Source organism: Saccopteryx leptura, chromosome 2 (assembly GCF_036850995.1).
Source record: "Saccopteryx leptura isolate mSacLep1 chromosome 2, mSacLep1_pri_phased_curated, whole genome shotgun sequence".
Taxonomy (NCBI): domain Eukaryota; kingdom Metazoa; phylum Chordata; class Mammalia; order Chiroptera; family Emballonuridae; genus Saccopteryx; species Saccopteryx leptura.
In genome coordinates this window covers 249,068,975-249,092,057 of record NC_089504.1, presented here as the reverse complement: position 1 = coordinate 249,092,057, position 23,083 = coordinate 249,068,975, and the positions used below count along the sequence as shown (strand labels likewise).

The 23,083-nt window shown below is 51.7% G+C and overlaps 2 protein-coding genes across 3 annotated transcripts in view; both read right to left on the bottom strand.

Annotated features, from left to right (window-relative positions):
* AACS (acetoacetyl-CoA synthetase) overlaps positions 1-23,083 on the bottom strand; it is a 211,220-nt gene that overhangs the window by 41,610 nt on the left and 146,527 nt on the right. Inside the window, exon 19 of one of the 2 annotated variants that reach the window (XR_010749388.1) lies at positions 8,679-8,757. The exons of the other annotated variant lie outside the window; for it this stretch is intronic. The gene's annotated coding sequence lies outside the window, so the exon portion shown is untranslated. Of the gene's footprint in view, positions 1-8,678; positions 8,758-23,083 lie in introns of those variants that run through there. 2 annotated transcript variants of the gene reach the window in all.
* Positions 1-23,083, bottom strand: part of TMEM132B (transmembrane protein 132B) — a 235,284-nt gene that overhangs the window by 126,723 nt on the left and 85,478 nt on the right. The window lies entirely within an intron of this gene.

The following is a 23,083-nucleotide window of genomic DNA, read 5'->3' as shown; positions in this document are numbered from 1 at the left end:
ACCCTCGTTTGTGCCCTTGGACCAGATTGCAAGATATGATATCTGAATCTCAGAGCGCTTTTATGAAGCCGTGAGATCGTGTCCTGAGAACTTGTACACATGACCTGAAAAGCTCACATCCCTCCCTTTAACCCCCACATCTCATATGGTGGCACCGTGCTTCCTTCCTTCCCCACCCCACCGCCCCACTAGCAGGTAGACCAGGTGGCCGGAGTTCTGGATGTGAAGGGAGACCCCACGGAGTCTATGGATGTCTCAAAGTGCTTTTCAGCCCCAGACGGAATGAGGTCTGGGTCCTGCAACAGGAAGTAAGGAAGTCATAGTGAGGCTGAGCTGAAGAAGGCTTCTCCATCCTGCCCTCCTCATGAGCCCAGAGGAAACCCATGTCCAGGCGCACTCAGAGCTCAGGGCACTCCAGACAGATGCTCTGCAGCTGAAGGAGACTGACTCACAGCACCAGCGGCAGGTGGCTCCCAGGGAGCCCCTGAGAGAGCTCGGGGGCAGAGACTGACAACCTCTCAGAATGAAGCAACTCACAGGCATTAGGTGTGCTGGCAGGGACGCTGTGACCCAAAGTTCACAGATAGACATCACTGATGTGCTCAGTTCCCAAAAAGTATCCTGGGCATGTGTCGGGGTCAGGACTGGTGGGACTGGCAGCCCCGAGCCCCACGGTGGTACGACGTGAACCTGCTGCAGCCCAGAGAGTCAGAAACCTTCTCAGGAACCTCGCCAGTCCTACCAGGAAGCTAATTAATTACCAGTCTGGGGACCGAGGGTGAAGGTTTGTGACATCTCAACAGCAGAGTCTCCTGTGCTAGTCTGCATAAGTCAGGGCAGGGCTGGGACAGCCAGGGGGCTCTTTGCCCCCTGGGCCAGGTGGCTAAGGTCTTTGAAAACCAGCAGCAAGGGAAATTACTCCCTGACCAGTCCAAGTGTGATGCTGATGACTAGCTGATAATTCACCGCCACCTGGGTCTTAACTGATTAAGACCACCCCCCTCCCAACTGATGTCATTTATGGTCATGGTGGCCAGGAGCTAGCAGGAGCCCTTTGGAAGCTTTCAGATCTGTTCAGGATGATGCGGTGGGTGTTGTCTGTGGGGCAGAGGAACGGACTAGGAGATTATTCATTATTCTCTGCCTCCCGGAGTATTGCCATCTGCCTTCACGACGTCCCTCGGTGCCACCTTCTTGACTTTCTCCTTGGGAAGTCACCACCCCTGTGTGAGAGCAGACCCCTTCTTGTCAAGACTTCTCAGCGTGGGGAGGGCCTCCCGGGCCAGCACCTCCAGCCCTGCCCTCTGCCCTCTGCCCTCTGCACCGCAGGGAACTGCCATTTCCCAAGCTCCCTGAGTTCTGGGTGGGGTCAGCCAACGGAAGGCTCTGGTAGGAGCCAGACGGTGGGAAGAAGGGAGAAACCACGGTGGAGACCCTGCTTCTTCTGTGGTCCTAGTCCCCTACTGGGCTCCCACCCCGGACACGGCTCCCTGTAGGCAGCCGTTCTAGCACTGGGGTCCTGATCATCCCATCTCCCTCCTTTGTCCCTCCAGCCCAGGGGGCAGTAAGAGCTCCCTGCTCTGATTAATTTCTGGACTGCTTGGCCACTCCCAGATGGTACTTCACCCTGCCCAATTCGGTGTCTCAGGTCTCCCATCCCCCTCAGTGACTCTCTCCCCTTACTAAATCTCCTCTGCCAAAAGAGCTAAAATGGTTTCCATTTTATTGGCCGAGGCACGATCCGTCCACTCATCCATCACTTCATCCCTGCTACCTCCTTTCAAAGCCACCGGCGCCCTCTGAAACGGGCCTTGGTAACCTCCCTTGTTTACTTACTTACTACCCACTCTACCCACTCACATCCCAGCTCCCGAGAGCAGAGAGCGTGATGCCCAGTTCCGTGCTGACTCTCCCGTACCCAGCAGAAGCAGCTAAGTAAATATTTGCTGAATGAAGATCCGTCCATTAAGGTTGCCTCAGTGTCATGCCCGAGAGGATAAATCTCTCTTCTATTCCTTTTCAGTCTCTCTTTGGCTCCTTGCCAGAGTTGTTAATAGATACCATTAATATTAACAAATCATGTGCCCATCACATTATCACTCCATTCATTTCCTCCTCAAATTTCACAGCACAGTGGTCGCTGGCTGGTTGCTAGGGTGGCCAAGCCAAGAGCTGCATTTCTCACGTGGGGGAGTGGGGGGAGGAAGTATTCCCTTAAAGGAGAAACACGCCACCGACAGAGCACCTGCCCACCATCAACACACCTGGGTGCATTTCCCCGCCGCCTCTGTTCGTCGTTATAGTGGTTGTGAAGACGAGTCATCTTAAGCCCCTTTTGAGTAACATCTGGTCTCAAGAAAAGAAAGATAAGGAATCCAGTTCAGACACGTGTGGGTTAAGGTACTGAGGAGATGGTGGGAAACTGTGGAAAACATGACTTAGGGATTCAGGGGGGATGAACCCTATTTCTTCTCCTCCACAGAAGTAAGGTCCTGTTAAATGCAGTGCCACACCAGAAACTATGTCTGTGTTCTCTCGGACAGGGGTCCGAAACTCTGGCTGCACAGTAAGCGCACAGGGTAGAGAACATCTGTGTTATACCTGGCCTTGCCCGACAGAACTGATTAAAACTTGCTCAGGTGGGGCTCGACTTCTCTATAGTCCCTAGATGGTTCAGTTAAACAGCAGTGGGAAGAACCACCAGTCTCAAGGTGCCAAGGACTCTACTGGATACAGAGTAAGTGCTTTGTATAACACTCAAAAATTAATAGTCATTCATTGCTGTGAAAGGCAAGTCTTAGGTCAGCAAGTCCATTAAGAATTAAATATGACTATAAAAATTGCAGTGATAAGAAAAGGTAAAATATAGAGAAAGAAAGGCAAAGAAAAAACAAGACTAGGATCATCATGGTCATTGAAATCATCATCACCATTATCACTATCATCACCACCATCATCATCACCATTATCATCACCACCACCATCATCATCATCATCATCATCATCACTATCATCATCATCACCATCACCACCATCATCATCACCATTATCATCATCATCATCATCACCACCATTATCACTATCATCACCACCATCATCATCATCACTACTATCATCATCATCATCTCCATCATCATTATTATTACCACCATCATCACTGTCATCATCACCACCATCATCACCATCATCACCACCATTATCATCACCATAGCACCATCACCATCATTGTTGTCATCATTCTTATAATCCTATGATACACTATGCACTGTTTTAAGCATTGTATAGGTATTAGCTCTCTTAATCATCACAATATTCTTCATTGAGGACTTGATTATTATCACCACTCACAGATGAGTAAACTGAGGCACAAGGGGCTTCCGTAAAGGGCTAAGATCCCACAGCTTTTAAGTGGCAGGGGGAACATGTCAAGCCAAGCAGTCCAGCTCCAAGCCACTGTGACCCGTTGCCAGGGGAAAACCCAGCCAGCAACATTCCCATCATCAGAGCTCAGGCAATGACCACGGGGCGGCACATGTGCCTCTGAACTGCTCAGCTCTCAAAGCACAAGATGAGGTCACTTGTTGGACACCGTCCACGGGATGAAAGCAAGAGACAAAAGCTTTTCCTGGCTCTAAGAGACTTCCTCTGGTGGGTGCTCCTGAGGGGACCCTGAGGATACAACAGCCTTCCTACAGCCCATCACGAGTTTCCCAGCACGCTTCCTGTGGTTCCTCTACCTGCAAGGCTGGACATAATGACAAAACAAAAAACAAGAAAGATCCGTTCTGTCCAGGACAAAGGAGTGGGGGCCAAGACAGGTGGCAGCTCTTGGAAGGTCTGGTCGGGTAGAAAAATAAACTCGGGACGACGATCCTAGAGAACCTGCCCTCCATGCCCCCTCCATGAACACACTTTCTTACTGGACCGGCCAAGGTCTGAGCAAGTGGTGACTGGCAGAGCTTTGAGACGATCTTCTCTGGCAAGATCTCGGGCTCCAAGTGGCCTCCATAGACAATCAAAGCCAACGCACAAGATTTACAACATAATGAGGAGTAGCAATCTTCCATGGCATCCCCTCTGTTTTTCTGCTGAGGAAATCCTCCCCCAACACCCTCAGATCAAATACATTAATTCTTTTTTGAGAGACAGAGAAAGAGAGGATAGGGGACAGACAGGAAAGAAGAGAGATGAGAAGCATCAACTCATAATTGCAGCACCTTAGTTGTTCATTGATTGCTTTCTCATATGTGCCTTGACTGGGGGGGGCTCCAGCAGAGCCAGTGACCCCTTGCTCAAGCCAGCAACCTTGGGCTCAAATCAGCGACCTTTGGCTTCAAGCCAGTAACCTTTGGGCTCAAGCCAGTGACCATGGGGTCATGTCTGTGATCCCACGCTCAGGTCAGCTACCCCAGGATTCTGTGCTCAAGCCTGCAACCTTGGAGTTTCGAACCTGGGTCCTCAGCATTCCAGGCTGACGCTCTATCCACTGCATTACTACATGGTCAGGCTCAAGAATATTAATTCATTTTTTACCTAGGTATCTAGGGCAATTAAAACTTGTATATATTTAAGGTATACAAATTTGATGAATTGGGATATATATACATTGTGAAATAATCACCCAAATCAAGCTCACTGAATGTGAAATAACTTGATTTTTCTTTTTGTCGTGAGAATACTTAAGATAGACCCTCTTAGCAAATTTCAAGTATTACACTTAATTCTTGAATTATTCTGGGATTTCTTTTGGTGTATAATATGATACACTTAGTTAGCCAGTGAAAGTATTTATTTGACTTCACAGTTTAGGGAATTTTTTTAATTGGAAAAAAAAATGTAACTTGTACTTAGGGACAGAGTCTTGAAAGAGGTAATTAAGTTAAAATGGGGTTATTGAAATGAACCCTAAGCCCAAACACGACTGGTATTCTTTATAAGAAGAAGAGATTAGGACACAGACACACACAGGGATGATACTGTGTGAAGAAGACATAGGAGGAAGATGGCCGTTTAAGCCAAGGAGATCAACCTCGGAAGACATCAACCCTGAGGACCTCGTGACCTTGGACTCCCAGCCTCTGGAATTGCGAGCAAATACATTCCTGTTGTTTCATTCACCCCATTGGTGGAACTCTGTTATGGCGGCCCTAGGGAACTAACAGGGAAGGATCACCCTTCTTCAACAAAATTCCAGCCATTTGCCTGGCCCTTTTCCTGTCTGTGGGTTAACTGTAGAATCCCTTTGTCAAGTTGCCCGCATCTTCACAACCCAACAGCTAGCTGGACCCCTGCCCGGAGATGACGGTCCGAGGACAGAGGGGAATGGCTGCCGTTCAGTGTGCCGCTCTGTTTCTGTCTGTGTTTCCAACTTTCCCAGGATAAACATGTCTTGCTTATTTCATGAAAGAGAAACATTGACATGTTTCCCATCAAAAGAAAGATGCAGAACTTGATTTTAAGTGGCAGACGGAGGGCAGGCGCAGCCTCGCGTCTCCACAGAAACCCCACAGAAATAAAAGCATCAAAGGTGCATAAAGGAACAAAGCTATTATCCAGAGACATGGTGGGGGGGGGCCTCCTGAGACTCAAATATGACAACACACGCCTGGAAAAGACCAGGTGGATCCATGGGCAAGAGGGCGGGGGGCGGGGGGGGCGGGGGGGACCTTGAGTAGCACCTTCCGTGCGTGTGCCCGACAGAGAGGATCTGGGGTGGGTCTGCCCGCCGGGACCCCAGACGGGCTCCACTCACTGTTGACACATAGAGTGAGAACAAGGCTAAAAGTAGAGCTGAGCCTGACCAGGCAGTGGCGCAGTGGAAAGAGCGTCGGACTGGGAAGCGGAAGATCCAGGTTCAAAACCTCAAGGTCACCAGGAGTGGGCTCATCTGGCTTGAGTGCAGGCTCACCAGGTTGAGGGTTGCTGGCTTGAGGGTGGGATCATAGACGTGACCCCATGGTCGCTGGCTTGAGCCAAAAGTCACTAGTTTGAGCAAGGGGTCACTCGCTCTGCTGTAGCCCCCGCCCCCCATCAAGGCACGTATGAGAAAGAATTCAATGAACAACTAAGGTGCCACACGAAGAATTGATGCTTCTCATCTCTCTCTGTTCCTGTCTGTCTGTCCCTATCTGTCCCTCTCTCTGTCTCTCTCCCTGTCTCTGGAAAGACCAGAGAAGGATGGGAGGGAGGGAGAGAGGGAGGGAGGGAGGGAGGGAGGGAGGGAGGGAGGGAGGGAGGGAGGAAGGAAGGAAGGAAGGAAGGAAGGAAGGAAGGAAGGAAGGAAGGAAGGAAGGAAGGAAGGAAGGAAGGAAGGCTGGAAGCCAGGGGTATGAATGGAATTCTATAAATAGGACACCCCCTCCAGGCAGACCCCTCCCTGCACCCCCACTCTGAGAAAAAGGCAGAACGCTTGTTATGTGTGTGCCCTATCACGACTCAACCCTTCCTTAAGGAACCTGAATGAACCCTAGAGAGAACCGCCAGGTGTCCACATGTGGGTGTTGCCACTCACATCCCGAGAGAGAGGGGGTGTGCATGGGACAGCCACCATGGAACCACCGCAAGGACCCATCACACACTGAGAAAGGAAGGTGGGAAATCAGAGGAGCGAGCCACGTGACTACAGGAAAGATAAAATAAAACAAGCCCCTCCTGGCCTGAGCTGCTGTGGCCAGATGCGTCTCTGTTACCTGCGGCAGATACAACATCACCTGGTGAGAAGGGAGAGGAAGGAGGCATGTAAATTAACTCAGTCCTCGACTTTCACACAGAAGGCACTGCTGCCTAAATGTCTGAACTCAGAAAGCAGAGAAACAGGGACGGAGAGAGAATTCTGGCAATCAGCAGCAGAAGAACTAATGGCAGAGACGGCTGGGCGTGGCTGGCATTGACACCACCTCCCGGTGACAGCCACAGTGTCCCGTGTCATTTTCTCCATGCGCATGCATGAAGGCGAGGCTGAGTAGGTTTCTGTCTGCCCAAATTCAAAACTAGCCAAGCAAGGGGGCAAGACAGCCCCGAACACAGGGTCTGGGGTCGGTGTGTGGGGACAAGGACACAGCAGCCTTAGTCTAGACTAGAAGGCGCCGTGTCTGGGGGAGAGACGACCATCCATCAAACACACAACAACAAAGACCTTCCCATCCATAGGACTGCATGTGGCTGCCTGCCGGGGGTTGTCCCAGCCTTTCCTGCCCCAGGTGTGGCCACGTGACCAGGTCTGGCCAGTGCACTGTGACCATAAGTGTTGCATATTGCTTGGAAGCCAGCACTGATATCACTTACATCCCACCAGTGAGAAGTCTCCACCCCGCCACACCGGGGACATGGCAGAGTCCTATGCTGGAAGGCACCTGGGCCCCCGAGTCTCCCCCTGGAAGCGAGCCTCCTGCCAAACGTGAACACTCACACTGGACAGGAGCAAGACATCCTCTCTCTGCATGTAAGTCAACACCAGGGTTTACTCAAGATAGCAGCGGGTGATGCCTAAAGAACGCAACACTGCGTAGGCTAATTGTCTCCAGACAGCTGCAATCCTACTGGAAGGTTGAAACAATCACACAGCTCTTCCTGAATGTCACGTGCGCTCCTGTGAGCAAGGAGGAGACAGAGACGCTCGAGAGAACGAGAGTGGAAGAGCCGCTCAGCCAACGTGAGTGGCTTCCACGGGGCAGCAGATGCAGAGAGAGCTTTATGAGATGGGTTAGATAGATCTCCGTGACAGTAATTTTGACCTCCTATAGGCACCGTCAGCTGTGAGAACAGTAGGAAACGTTGATGACCTTGTTCTAATTTCCATTTATATTTATTCTAAATTGGACACCTCAGAGGTTGTTTAAATAAGAGATGGGAGTTCACTTAGTAACCTTGACAGCTCTCTCTCCATTGGACAGTGGGGGGCAGAGGAGGCTCACAAGAGGGGGGGACCCCCTCTGAGGTGGAGTCCCAGGTCTGCCACTGGCTCAATGTAGGGTCCAAGACAAGTCACACTATCCCCCCACGCCCGAGATTCCACTTCCATCTGGATCACATGGGGTCGGCTCTGGCCACCCGTCAGGGAGTAACACCCCCCCCCCCAAAAAAAAAAAAAACAGTAACAGGAACATCAGATGTGGAGAGCATTTTTCTGGACTTCACGGCTAACTCAGACCAGCCTTCCCTCCATCGGTCATTGCTGAGACAACAGTGATTCTTTCCATCTGCAGGGAACCCACACCACACACATCTACACGATCAAGACACAGGTTAGCATCCGGTCTGGCTGGATTCGCAGCATTTACACAACTTCCCCAACAGGCATCATCACCAGTGTCCTCCCGCTGGTGAGTGGATAAGCACATGGCGGTACATCCATGGAGTGGATACTACTCAGCAATAAAGAAGAAACGATGGACATGCACACAACATGGTGGGTAAATCTCAACGACATCACACCGAATGGAAGGAGGCCACCTGGAAGGGGTCCACGCATGTGACATTCTAGCGAAACCTAATCAGAGGGATGGGGGAACAGGTGGGGACCACCAGGGATTAGGAGAAGTAGAGGGTTTGACCACAATTATTCAAAACAAAGTTCTGAGGGTGGGGGTGATGGAATCCCCAACTGTTGTGTTGGTTACATGACTCTGTTCGCCAAAATTCAAAGAGCTAGCCCTGGCCAATTGGCTCAGCGGTAGAGCGTCAGCCCAGCATGTGGAAGTTCCAGGTTCGATTCCTGGCCAGGACACACAGGAGAAGCGCCCATCTGCTTCTCCACCCCTCCCCCTCTCCTTTCTCTCTGTCTCTTTCTTCCCCTCCCGCAGCCAAGGCTCCATTGGAGCAAAGTTGACCCGGGTGCTGAGGATGGCTCCATGGCCTCTGCCTCAGGCACTAGAATGACTCCGGTTGCAGTGGAGCAATGCCCCAGATGGGCAGAGCATCACCCCCAGTGGACATGCCATGTGGATCCCGGTTGGGTGCATGCGGGAGTCTGTTTGCCTCCCTACTTCTCACTTCAAAAAGAAGGAAAAAAAAACTCAAAGAGTTATATACATCATAAAGCATGAACCACAGTGGAAGCAAATTTTAAGTTTTCCTCCAGCATTTAGCCCCCCAGGAAGCTGACTTCACTCTGTCGTCAAGTCCCCGCCAGGCTGGGGTCACCAAGACTCACGTTTCCCATCCTTCCAGTCCAGCCCGGAGGATCCCTTTCCCAAAGCTGCAGGGGAAGGTCCCAGTCTCCCGACCTCCTCCCTCACTGGTTCCACACCCAGCCCTGAACCTATCACCAGGGCTGGGGGAATGGCCCGTTCCAACTGACTCAGCCACAGTCACAGGACCCTCCCGGGAGCCCGGAGATTGGTCAGCTTTCACTGAAGCATGAACGCGGCGAGGGTTCCCCAGAGCACCCTCCAGGTACCACTCTTGACAAAAAGAACAGGATGTCCTTCGTAGGGAGCAACACAAAACTCTGCACTCATGGGGGATGGTGTACGTCAGGTCGAGGCTGACTTCTTTCCGGCCAGGACCCTGTCAGCACTGCTCACATTGAAAAAGAGAACTCGGGACTGCATACGCCTGGACAAACCAGGTATCTCAGCAACTAGCCTGCAGCCATGGGTCCCCTCGAGGTAGGGGGAAGTTGAACCCAGGGCTCAAAATAAACCAACATCCACTAATGGGCTCATATGTTTACCTGAGGATATCGTGTCTTCAAAAGGTGACCTCCGCAAAAGAACTGAATAGATACTTCTCCAAAGAGGACATACAGATGGCCAACAGGCACATGAAAAAATGTTCAACATCACTAATTATCAGAGAAATGCAAATTAAAACCACAATGAGATACCACCTCACACCTGTCAGAATGGCGCTCATCAACAAAACAACACATAACAAGTGCTGGCAAGGATATGGAGAAAAGGGAACCCTCCTGCACTGCTGGTGGGAATGCAGACTGGTGCAGCCCCTGTGGAGAACTGTATGGGGTTTCCTCAAAAAATTAAAAATGGAACTGCCTTTTGACCCAGCTATCCCACTTTTAGGAATATCTCCTAAGAACACCAAATCACTGATTCAAAAGAAGAAATGCACCCCCATGTTTATTGCAGCATTGTTTACAATAGCCACGATCTGGAGATAGCCCAAGTGTCCGTCAGTGGATGAGTGGATTAAAAAGCTGTGGTACATATATACAATGGAATACTACGTGGCTGTGAAAAAGAAGGAAATCTTACCTTTTGTGACAGCATGGATGGACCTGGAGACTATTATGCTAAGTGAATAAGTCAGGCAGAGAAAGACAAATATCATATGACCTCACTTATATGTGGAGCCTAATGAACAAAGTGAACTGAGGAACAGAATAGAGACAGAGGTGGGGTCACAGGGACCAGAGGGACAGCTGTCAGAGGGAAGAGGGATGAGAGGATGGGATCAGAGAAGGTGAAGGGATTCATGAAATTATATATACATAACACAGAGATACAGATAACAGGACAGCAAATCCCAGAGGGAAGGGGGGAGGGAGTTAGGGGGAGGGGGCAAAGGGGGTGTAAAAAGGGACACAGGGTGGGGGTGAGGGAGTTATATTCAGTGGGACACTTGAATCCATGTAAACACAATAAATTAAAAATTGATAAAAAATATATTTTTTTTAATCTATAAGAAAAATGTGACCTCCACAGGCAGGGATACATGGAAGAACACAGAGCAGGGTTCATGGGTCGGAGACCCGCGCCACAGTCACAGGAGGGCCCACGCATGGGTTAATGCTCTGTGCTCATGTGTGTGGCCTCTGAGCTGAAGAGTTCTGTCTCTGACCTTGTGCCTCAGAAGTGTATTTTCTGTCTGAATTAACCTCTTGGGACAAGTGAGGGAAGGCGCCCGGGGTGCAGGGAGAGCAGAGCTGGATCGGAACAGACAAGCCAAGGGCACAGCCTGCTCTTGAGAAACTTAAAACGTTTTAAAAATGAGAAAAGACAAATCTACATTTTGAAAACATGGTTACAGTAAAAGAAAGTAAGAGGTGAACTGTTCATGCACCTGACACAAGTTACACATGTTGTAAAATCTCAGAGAAAGAAGCGATCCATATTCGTCGGGAATGATCACAAGTTTATTGAGTGAAATATCGGCAGTCATCACAGGAATGCCTGACCAGGCAGTGGCGCAGTGAATAGAGCATCGGACTGGGATGCGGAGGACCCAGGTTTGAAACCCGAGGTCACCGGCTTGAGTGCGGGCTCATCTGGCTTGAGCGCGGGGTCACTGGCTTGAGTGTAGGATCATACACATGACTCCATGGTCACTGGCTTGAGCCCAAAGGTCGCTGGCTTGAAGCCCAAGGTCGCTGGCTTGAGCAAGGGGTCACTCACTCTGCTGTAGCCCCCCTGGTCAAGGCACATACAAGCAAGCAATCAACAAACAACTAAGGAGCTGCAACAAAGAATTGATGCTTCTCATCTCTCTCCTTTCCTGTCTGTCCTTATCTGTCCCTCTGACTCTCTCTCTGTCTCTGTCAAAAAATAATAGTAATCACTGGAATAACAAGCATTTGTCCTTTGCCTACTATATGCCGAACACTGTTCTATATTGGCTCATTATACATTTATTCTTGACACAATCCTGTGAGATAGGGTATTATTCTCATGTGAGTTACATTATTTATAGTATTATATAATTACATAAATACTTTAGAAGTACATAAGTAGTTTTATGAAGTCCATTCTATAGATGAAAAATTGAAGGCACAGAGATGTCAAGACACATGCCTAAGGTCACACAGCATGTTGGGGGTTAGAGCCAGGACCGAGCTCCGGAGTCCAGGCTCTCACCACCACCATTCTCTGCTGGTTACTAATTCCCTGACCCAGCAGCCTGCAGAATAAAACCCATCAAGAACACTAGGCGTGCAACAGAACCTTCCTCACCACACTGGCCCCGGGGCTAGGACACGGCTACCCTGTGTCCCAGGTAAAATCACATCCTCCGACAACAGCCCAGGGGAAATCTGTCCCTTTTTTCTCAAATCTAATTCCAAGCTTATTCTGTGTGGGGCAGAGTCAGCCAGAGAACAAAAGGACACGGAGGGCACGTAGCAGTCTGGGAGCGCAGGAAGGTCCCTGGGGACATGGCCATGTGACCACGTGGACCCAGCCTGGGTCACTCCCAGCCGCCCCCTGAACCCCAGGCCCCCTCATCTGTTGCCTCTGCAGGAACAGTGACCTCATACGCGGCAACACTGCCACCTAGTGGCCGAGGTCGTCACCACTGCATGAGAAGCAGGTGGTTTGTGTTGGGGGCAATAGATGGAGATTTGGGGACTTGAACCCAGACCCATTGCTGCATTGGACAGAAGACAATTTAGAGCAAGCATAATGGCCCCTTGTGACCAGAGTCCTTGTTGGCAAGTAAGAGGAACCCCAGCCTGGTGGCCTTCTGTGTTAGAAAGGGTGTCACCTCCCGCCAGACCTCAGGCGAGGCAGAGAGAACACAGGCAGCAGAGGGCGGTGGGGGAAACACCTACCACACTGGGTTCTCCATGTGCTGGAAGAACTAGAAGGACACAACGGTGAACCCTGAAGGGAGGAAACACCACAGCCTCCTCACCCCAGGGCAGGAGAGAGACACGGCCAGGTTGCCGCAACACAGCTGACCAGAGGGTGAGCATGTCTGGTCCTGAGCAGGGAGCTCCAGGCTTCCCCCTGCAATCCGCCAATGCTACCCCTCTCCCCCTGGTCCACGAGTCCCCACCCTGAGAAAGCTAAAAGGGAGGAGAGGATTTCTGCCTGAATCAAGCAAATTCTGGCGGATTTATAAAAGGACTTTTCTCTCCTTCTCTCAGCTGTATTCACTCCAGGGAGACATCTCCCCAGTCTCTGCTGGAAAGCTGCCCCGTTCTTCCTGCTCAGAGACTACCTGGGCGCTGAGAGACGGGGGGGGGGGGGGCAGAAGACTTGAAAAAGCCCATCCTAACAGGGACAAATGCAGCCTGTGTGGTGACAGAGAGCGAGTTGGGGACAAAGAGAGAGGTGCCCAGCTCTGAGGTGTCTTAGAAACTGTCCCCATGGAAGTAACCGGCCCATCACCTGCTCTCCCACCAGCCGGGGGTCACTAGGCCCTGCCAGGCTCCCTGCATTCTCGAAGCCCCCAGACCTGAAGGTGAGAGCAGCCCAGGCTACAGAGCGGGCACCTGGCTGGGGAATCAGCCGGCCTCTGAGCCAGCAGGTCCCCATGCAGAGCACCCAGCCCGAGGAGCACAGGGCTTTGAGGAGGGAGACAGGAGGATGCTCCACTCCTTCGTTTCTGCACACCTCAGGTGGGATGGGGCAGGCACACCATCCATCTCAGTCAGCACAGGTGTCTGTAACAAACACCACACACTGAGTGGTTCCAACAACCAGAAGTTGTTTTCTCCTAGTTCTGGGGACTGAGGAGTCCAAGATCAAGGTGCTGGCCAAGTCGGTGTCCGGTGAAAGCCCCGGTTCTTGCAGATCGCCCACATGGCAGAGAGAGGACACTCTGGTGTCCCTTCCTGCCCCGAGGAAAGCACTGATCCCATCACGGGGACCCCATCCTGTGACCTCATCTAACCCAATCACCTCCCAACGGCCCACCTCCTAACACCATGGCGCTGCAGGTGAGGACTTCGCATATGGATTCTGGGGGGACACAGACACTAAGCCCAAAACACCATTCACCCTTCAGGTAGTCACTGAATGCCTGTCGGGAGATGGCCCGTGCCAAGCACCGGGATCACAGTGGATGATGGACCAACGCAGCCCCACCCTGGTGGATCTTAGTCCCATGTAGGACATGGACATAAATAAGCCATTCCAGCCAGGAGAAGCAAGTATGGTGACAGTGGGCACAGAGGCACGGATGTATCTGATGCAGCCAAGAAGGACAGGACCTATTGCAGGTTAAATGGAGTCCATCAAAATCTTACACCCATGGCACCTCAGAATGGAATCCTCATTGGAAATAGGGTCTTTGCAGGGGTAATTAGGCCATCAGGGATTAAGTCCAGGGACTGGTGTCTTTATAAGAGAACAGAAAAGGACTTTCACACATGGAGACACGGAGAGGAAGACCACAGGAAGACAGAGGCAGGGATTGGAGTGATGCAGCCACAAGGAGTGCTGGGCCACAGGAGCTGGGAGAGGCAGGGACGGGCTCTCCCTCAGAGCCTCCAGAAGGAGCCGACCCTGCCAACACCAGGGCTTTGGACGTCTGGCCTTCAGATCTGGGAGATAACAAGTTTCTGTTATTTAAGCCACACAGTGTGTGGTCATGGGTTACGGTAACCCCAGGACTCCAATACCGTGCCCAGAGCACAAATGGAATGAACCACCAGGTCAAGGGGTGGGAAGGAGGAGGAAACTGGGTGGAGGGACCCGATGTCAGGGGGACACAGAGCCCTGCTGAGGGCTGGGAGGGACCATGCGGTAGGAGCAGAGGTAGGGAGAGAGGGGAAAAGAGAACCAGACAAGGCTGGCTGGACAGAGCCTGGAATTCATCCCAGGGGGAGTGGGAAGTCACGGAAGGAGCTTACATCACGGGAACATGGCGCCATCTATGCAGTTTGGTAACCCATCACCCCAGGACGATGGAGAACGTGCAGGAAGCAGACGTGAGCAGGGCAGAGGCAGATGCAGTGGTCCACATCAGAGACTGGTGACCCTGTTATACAAAGGGGCCAAAGACAGTCCCTGTCCACCAGCCCCCTGTTGTTTATTCTTTGGAGTGGGCTAGGGCCATTAGCTCAAAGACCATTGGTGCCAAACTCAACTTTTTACCCATCCAGTTGCTTTTAAAACAGCCCAAACAGGCATACTTTTAGCCATTCAGTGCCTGTTGGTTTGCAGACCTCATAAGACAGCACCAAACATCCCACTACCATGGGTCAGAAGCCCCTTGGGCTATAAGACCATGAGATGCTGCAGCCCCTCGGTGCTCCCTGACACACAGACTCCCACCATGCTGCTGAGAGACGTCACCTGGACACGAGAGCCCCCTGCCCACCTCTCTTCTCTCCTGGGAGTTCTCTGTCTCTCCTCCTAGCCTGGGTGGGAGCCCCTGTTTATGGAAGGTCACCTGCTCTGAGGGACTTCCCACACACACACAGCAAAGAGATGCCCAAACAGAGTTCACGGTGACCACCATCTCACGGTCCTATCCTTTTTGTCTGATCAGCTCTGATATCCTCAAACTCACCACAATCTGGATGCAAAAAGGGTTCCCAGGATGGAGAGGTGACACAAGAGATGTCGAGAGGATGTGAAAACTAATAAGATATGGGAGCAGGGGGAAGGGCATTGAGAGAGAAAAGAACTGAGAGTTTTGCTGGGTTCGGGCATGGGCAGAGGGTTGGGCCGGTCACCGAGACAGGAAATGGCGGTGTTGGGGGAAGGCGATGAGTTCTGCTCGCCGAGCATGTTGAGTCTGAGGTATAGGTGGACACCCCCAAGTCACAAGCGAGCTGCTGAAGTTCAGGAGAGAACGCAAAGTGAGAGAGAGGCCTGGGTGCCATCAGAAGGGCAGCAGCAGCTGATGTCACTGAAGTAAGTGGCCCAAAGAGAAACCTGCAAAGCAGAAAGAGAGGTCCCAACAAGCAGGGGGCTGGGAGGTGACAAGGAGCCTGCATAGAAGGTTAGAGGGGCATCCAGGACAGGGCAGGAAAAGCCAGGGTGTTATAAGAAAAGCCAGCGGAGTGCTGGAGAGATGTCTGGGAAGGAGGGAGCCATCCCCGAGAAGGGGCCAAGCCTGGAGATGCCGCCCGGGATCTGACGGCAGCTTGGATGACCTCGGCGGGCAGCCGCCTTGGAGGGGTGTCCACTACAAGCATAGCGATAGTGGTGAGGAGTGTGCAGGAAGCACTGAGAACAGACAGCTCTTTCGAGAATAGGAATTAGAGGACCCTCCATCCCCGCCCCCAGGTCTGGTCCCAAACCCTAGTGCCTCCAGCCCATTTTGTGACATCCTTTGTGGACACTCCATCGAGTATTTCCTGCAGAGCAGAGCTGAGATGAAGGCACCAAATCTTCAGCTTTACTCAAATCTCCCCCCCCCCCACAGAATCCCTAATACCTGCCTCTCCTCCCAACAGCGTTAAGCTGATGTTTACCACATGGGTTGCTATGACGACGGGATGCCAGAGCACGCTTCATTCTGAGCTCACCTCGTCTTTATGGAAAACAGGTCAGTGAGGGCGGGCGGGCAGCATTTTTCAGCAGAATACAAAACACTGAAATAGAGACCGATCCCCTCCGGACCAGGCATTGAAAGGAAAGAGGACTTCTCCCTGAAAGCAAGGAGCAAGCAGGTCGCAAACCGAGGCTTCTGAAGTTCAAAGGCACAGGGAGAGCACCACCAAGCGGCCAAGCGGTGGGCTGTCATTTGGAGTCTTTTTCTTACTAGCAGGGGAGTGTTGAGTTGCCTCCCCAATATCTACATCTCTCCTCTCTCCCTTCAGGGAACAAACACCTTGGTGATGCGTGTGAGCGGGCACGTGACCCAGTGCAGGACACCTAAGGAAGGGAGGAAATCTCTGAACATGAGCACAGTCTCCTGGGAGAGACCTCGCCTGGCTGGTCCCAAGAAACTGCCCTGAGCCAGGATCAGAGCCCAGACAGAGCAGAGGGAGGCGGCCACCTCCGGCTGGGGAGCTCGGAGCTGCAAGGGGTCAGCACCATGGACAGCGAACCGGAAGTCCACCAGAAGCAGGGTCTCTGAGATGAGTCTGGGCTGCTGGGTCCAGTCACCGGCTCAACAGGGAACCGTTCTTGCGTACACACAACTCACTCCCCGCGGCACAGGGAAGACAAGGGCACAGTCCCCTGTGAGGTCCCCTGACTTCAGTACAAAAGAGAAAGTCCCACCGGATGACAGCTCCCACTGACAAAGTGGGAAACAATAACAGGACAGGTCCTCAGGGAAAAGAACCCCACAAAGGATCAAAGAATAGAAAACGTCAACACTTTTTTTTGGCGGGGGAAGGTTTGGGGGGTTTTTTGCATCATCAAAATGAGCCAGCTTCAGATCAGACCATGGAAGCCCCACGTTTCCGGGATTCTTTACAAAAAAAAAAAAAAAAAGTCAACTCTCTGATCAATGACTTTTCAAATGCCACACTCCACGCATTCCAACAACAACTCTTTGCATGCTTAATGAATAACTCTATTGACGAACAGATTACTTTCTAATCATTTCTCCAATGCTGGCTGCCTCTTCCAAAAAAAAAAAAAAAAAAAAAAAAAACCAGTCTGATCCCAAACAAGCGGGTCTATACCAGAAAATCATTCCAATCATTTTCCTCCGGCCTCAGTTTGAAAATGCCCCTGACATGGCCAGGCACTCGACAGCTCCCCAGAACATCGAGGGCGTGAGGAGGACTCAAAAGGCTTCTTTGTGGGCTGGGGTGTGGGGCTCTCCTTGGGGTTCCGTGTGTTTGTGTTTCTACCTCACCCATCTGTTCCCAGGATGTGACACATGTGAGGTTCCAGCAGTTGCGTCCTGAGCATCGTTTGTGTGACTTACTTGGTTGGCAAAATCTGCAACAACCACGATGGCGTTGGGGCCTCAGGCTCCAACATCGTCCCATGTCACCAGCTACCTGGGCAGAAAAGACCCCAGAATTGTTCTCTGCTTGGCATCTCTGGCAGACAATGGTCTATGCCAATGGACCCAGGGCAGGAATGACCCCAAGGAGTTCTGTTTGCACCTGGTTCAAGTCAGGGAATTTCCCCCCTCTGCCCAAAGCCAGGAGATCCCACACCGCACCCCTCTGGTTGATGAAAATCCAAAAAGACCAGACTTTTCGAGTCTCATGCAGTGTGGGGAAGCTCTGGAGACACCGTGCCCTTTGTCCCATGATGGAAGTCAAAGTGATCCTTGGGCAAAAATCCACCCCAAATGACTGCACACCCCATCTCGCTGAGTAACAGCACCTCTCAGCATCCATCCAGCTGCCACACCAGCACGTGGGTGGGGGACGCGCGAACGAGGTGCTCCCTGGAACAGATTGGTACACCGGCTGACACTTCACGCAGAGCATCTGTGAGCTGGGACCACTTAGCACTTTGTACGTGTGAGCTCATTTCACACCCACAGTGACCATGGGAGGGAGGTGCTCCCATTAGCTCCATTAAAAGACGCGAGGCCAACATGACAAAAGGTGAAATGGAACACTGCCATTCGCGACAACATGGCTGGACCCTGAGAGTGGCATGCTGCGTGAGAGAAGTCAGGTGGAAAAGGACAAGGGCCACGACTTCACCCAGACGTGGGACAGAGGACAGAAAGCAACCAATGAACAAACTCACAGGCCAGACAACAGGAAGGGGGGGAGAAGGGGGAGAGGGTGAAGGGGGCCAAACACACACTGACGGTGACGGAAGGTGATTTGACTTTGGGAGGAGTGGGCGCACAGATGACGTCCCATGGGATATGGCCAGCCAATGTCACCCAGATACGCTTTTCTAAAAAAGACACAGAGGCTGAGAGGCTATCTCTGTGAGCTTAGAGGATTTGACCAAGCATTTTCTGTAGTGGACAAAGCCTGAAAACAAGCCAAGTGTCCATCCACAGAGGAAAGGAGATGTCAGTTATGGGCCAGCCATACAATAAAAGTAAAGTAACAGACAGCACATGAAAAACAAATGGCCTGACCAGCCAGGGGTACAGTGGACAGAGCATCACCCTAGGATGCAGAGGACCCAGGTTCAAAACCTCGTGGTCATCGGCTTGAGTGTGAGATCACAGACATGACCCCATGGTCACTGGCTTGAGCCCAAAGGTCGCTGGCTTGAAACCCAAATGCTGCTAGCTTGAGCAAGGGGTTACCCGCTTGGCTGTAGCCCCCTCCCCCGCCCCCGGTCAAGGCACATACGAGAAAGTAATCAATGACAACTAAGGTGCTGCATCTCTCCCTTCCTGTCTGTCTGTCCCTGTCTCTGTCTGTGTCTCTGTCTCTCTCACTAAAAAAAAAGAAAAAATGCAGCTCTTTTTTGAGAGAAAGATCACCAAGACATGTTGTACAGTAAGTAAAGACATGCAGCAGCAAACCAGCACGCATGGTTCACTAGCTCCAAGAGGGAAAAGCAAACTGCACAGAGCGTAACACATTTACAACACTGTGCACAGAAAAGTGTATCTACATGCTCTTCCACGCGCGAAGTACTTCCGAACACACCGAGAACAAGTTGATATTGGGAGTTCGTGCAAAAGGAAACCAGATTGTGGCAGGATGAAACTTTTTCATTATAATCACTGTCATTGTTTTTTCATTATAATCACTTTCATCCTCTTCGCAATTTGAACTCTACGAATGTATCTTGTCTTGAAATGCTGCAATGGCTTCACAGAGGTACCCGTCCCATACCACGAAGGGCCCCGTTCTGGGTGCGCAGGGTGAATGTAAACCCACCCAGCTAGGCCACCGTCACCGCCGACTAACTTCAGAACGTGGCATCACCCCGCAAGACGTCCCTTGGGCTTGTCTGCAGCTGACCCCCGCCCCCCACCACCCCCACCCGCGGCCCCAGGCAACCACTGACCACTGTCTGTCTCCCGCGTTCTGCCTGTTCTAGGAGTTTTGTATACACATGTGGTCATACAGAATGTAGGCCTCTGTGTCTGGTGTCTTTCACTCAGCATAATTACTGGACCATCACCCATGTGGTTGCATGTAGTGTCTGTTGTCATTCCTCTTTTATCCCGTGATGGGCACCTGCCACGGCGTGTCCGTGCACTCACGAGATGATGGACAGCTGCACTGTTTCCGATTGTGGGGGGCACGATGAATAACGCTGTTATCAACATTTACAAAGAAGTCCTTCCTTCTTTTTAGACAGAGAACTAGGCCAAGTCAGAAGGGAAGATGAATGATTAACTTTTCAAGAAACCTGTCAAACTGGTTCCCACAGCTACTGTGCCATTGCAGGCTCCCACCAGCAATGCAAGAGGCTCCGGGGGTCTCCATGTCCTCGCCAACACCATGTGGCATCCTCCTTTCTAATTTTTATCCACCCCACGGGCTGTATGGTGGTATCTCACTACCACTTTAATTAGCATTTCCCTGATAACTAAGGATGCTTGGGGAATCCTTTCTGGCTCCAAAATATTAGATGGACAAGGTTGAATCCATAATGGACAGATAGAAACCGAGTGATTTCACCTAAAATATGGGACCTCTGGTTTCTCTTCTCCCCAAAATCAGAGAATCTGACAATACGGGGTCTGCGTTCCCAGAGTCCCTGGTTTCTCATGGTTCGGACTCAGAAGGGCAGGGCAATGCACACACTGACTATCGGTGATACCTTTCCTGGGGTCCGGAGCAGCGTTCTGTACTCAGACACACTGGGATCCTAACGTCAGAGCTACGTGCATGCATCCTAAGGAGAGCAAAGTGGTAAACGTACTCAGGTGAAGTTCCGCCACCAAAGGAGCCTGCAGAAAAGTGGACCTACATTTTCTTCCTTCCTAAATTTTTTTTTTTTTTTTTTTTTTTTAGCAGAGAGAGAGGGGGACAGGCAGATCTGAAGGGAGAGAGATGAGAAGCATCAGTTCTTCGTTATGGCTCCTTAGTTGTTCATTGATTGCTTTCTCATATGTGCTTTGACTGGGAGGCTACAGCAGAGTAAGTGACCCCTTGCTCAAGCCAGCGACCTTTTGGCTTCAAGCCAGTGACCACAGGCTCATGTCTATGATCCTACAGTCATGCCAGCGACCCTGCGCTCAAGCTAGAGAGCCCGCACTTGGACTGAGAGATTACAGGGCTGGAACATCCAGTCCCTCTCATGATGGTGCGTGCGATCCAAATCCCAATGGTCCCCTGTAAACAACCAGCCTAACCCCAGAGCCGTTTCCCCAGCCCCACCGTGGCTGCTCAGGGTTCATTCCCATTCCCATGGATTTGTTTTCACAGTAGTTGGTCAAAGACACGGAGATTCACTCAGTGTCCCCCACTCGGAGCCTCCCCTGTCCTCACGGGTGGATGGGGGTGAAAGCGCACCTGAAGTCACCACACAGCAGGCAAGCCTGCCCCTCCCGCGGGCCCTGCTGGAGCCCTCTCCAGCGCAAGAGGCCGACTCCACACACTCACAAAAGCCGACTGCTCCAAAGCCTCCCGGCAAATCTTATTAAAGCCAGTTCCCCCCTCCCTGAACCCAGATTATTACCGCCACCTTTATGGTGGAATAAAAATTAATTTTCTCAGCTATAATAAGAACGATAAGAATGAATCACTTGGGAGCAAATAAAGATTACAATTAACTCCAACAGAATAAATCTAAATCTCACGCCAGCCAGCAATTTCCCCCGCTCCGACGCCCTCCCCGCCAGCAGTGCCCGCATGAATGAGGCCTCGGGTCAGATTCCTTCGCTGGCTGGGCCACCGTGGACAACGGCTCCAGGGAGGGGTTCTGGGAGGAGGACCAGGAGCCAAGCCAAGATCCCACAGTCTGGGCACTGAGTCCAGGGCTCAGAGATGTTACACAGAGAGGCCAGGTCCTGGTCAGGAACAATGAATGACGTGTGCGCCCTGAGACCAGCAGCTCCCTCCGATCACCTCACCGTGAGCCTGTGTTTATTCAGCCGCTCGGCAACCGTACCCCTTCCGGTAACTGCATTCTGGTTTTCTGCTGGGAACCCCCCGCCGTCTATATTTCAAGCAGTGATTCTACTCTCATTTCCAGGAATGGGAACTTGACCCAGGCCTCGCTACTCAGACACCCAGCACAGACACAAGAGAATGAGGCAGAAGGTGCAGGTTTGAAATATTTGGCAAAAACTCTTTCTTCTCTCTGGGCTTGACTATTTGGCCATCTTACCCCCCCCCCCCATGTGAATGAATAGAATTAAACCAATCCTCAGGGGAATTCCAAGACAAGAGAGAGCAGGTGCCAGTAATGCTATTTGAATTGCTGGATCAAGCCACACCTGAAGCTTTATTTTTCTGCTTTCTAATTGTATGAGCCAAGAGATGCTGATTTTTCCTATTTCATGTTTTCTGTCTCTCAGAACCAAAAACTCCCTTGCCGATGTAACCACTTCTCAGCATTTCCTAGAACAATGAGCCCGTCGTTAAACTGGGCTCTCTGTCATAACAAGGGGTGTCTGAGTCCTCAGAGGGCTGGAGAAAACAGGACTTCATCGACCAGAATATCATATCCCAGATCTAGGTCCCGAGCACATGAGAAAGCAGGAGGATGATCACACGAGGAGCACAGCTGTCCTGTGCAGACTGTGGGTGCACACACGGAGATACCTGGATGACAAGTTCAGCTTCCCGCAGGGCACGTCTCTGTAGCAGACATGGGCCCAAGCTCCCCAGGTGTGGGCTGCAGGCATTCTCAGATGATTCTGATACATAGCTGGGGCTCGAGGTCCACACTGCTCAGTACAAAGGGCCTGAGAGTTCTCCTGTCAACAGGACAGTTTGTGTGAGCAGCTCTACTGAAACGTAGGAGAGCCTGGGGGGTCCCTCCATGCCGTGCATACCCCACACCACATGACGGTCAGGGCCTCACATGTCCCCCCACAGGGCTGATGGGAACTTGGGGCCTGGTCTTCCTCTCCCTTCGCCCTCTCCCTACTACCAGTAAAGGCATTCCCTGTGACGCTGTGGAGCTCATCCTACCCCTGGTGCGGAACAGGAGGCCAGCCAGACAGACAGACCAGCATGCATGACATGGGGAGCATTCATGGTCTGAAAAGGCTTTGCTCTGGGACACCAAGACTCTTCCTTTCATTCTCTCTCGGTCTGACCACAGTCCCGGTCCTCTGGGGTCCTTCTGGTGTCCAGCCTGTCCACCTTCAGAGAGAAAAGCCCACCCCCAAGCAGAGAGTGAACAGGCCGTCTCCACCACGCTGTGTCAATGAGAGACGGGGCAGCCGCCCCGGACGGGAGGGGAACCACACAGTCGGAGCCTGTCCCGGAAGGACGGGGCGTTAGCATGAGGTCACCATTAGCCATGGCGTCAGGGACAGGTCACGGTCAGCCTGTGGCCAAGAGGAAAGGGGCAGTGTGTGAGTCCAGAAGAGAAGACTCAGAAGCCCTGGGATTCACAGCCGACCGGTCCTCGTGGGGATTTGAACTTGAGAC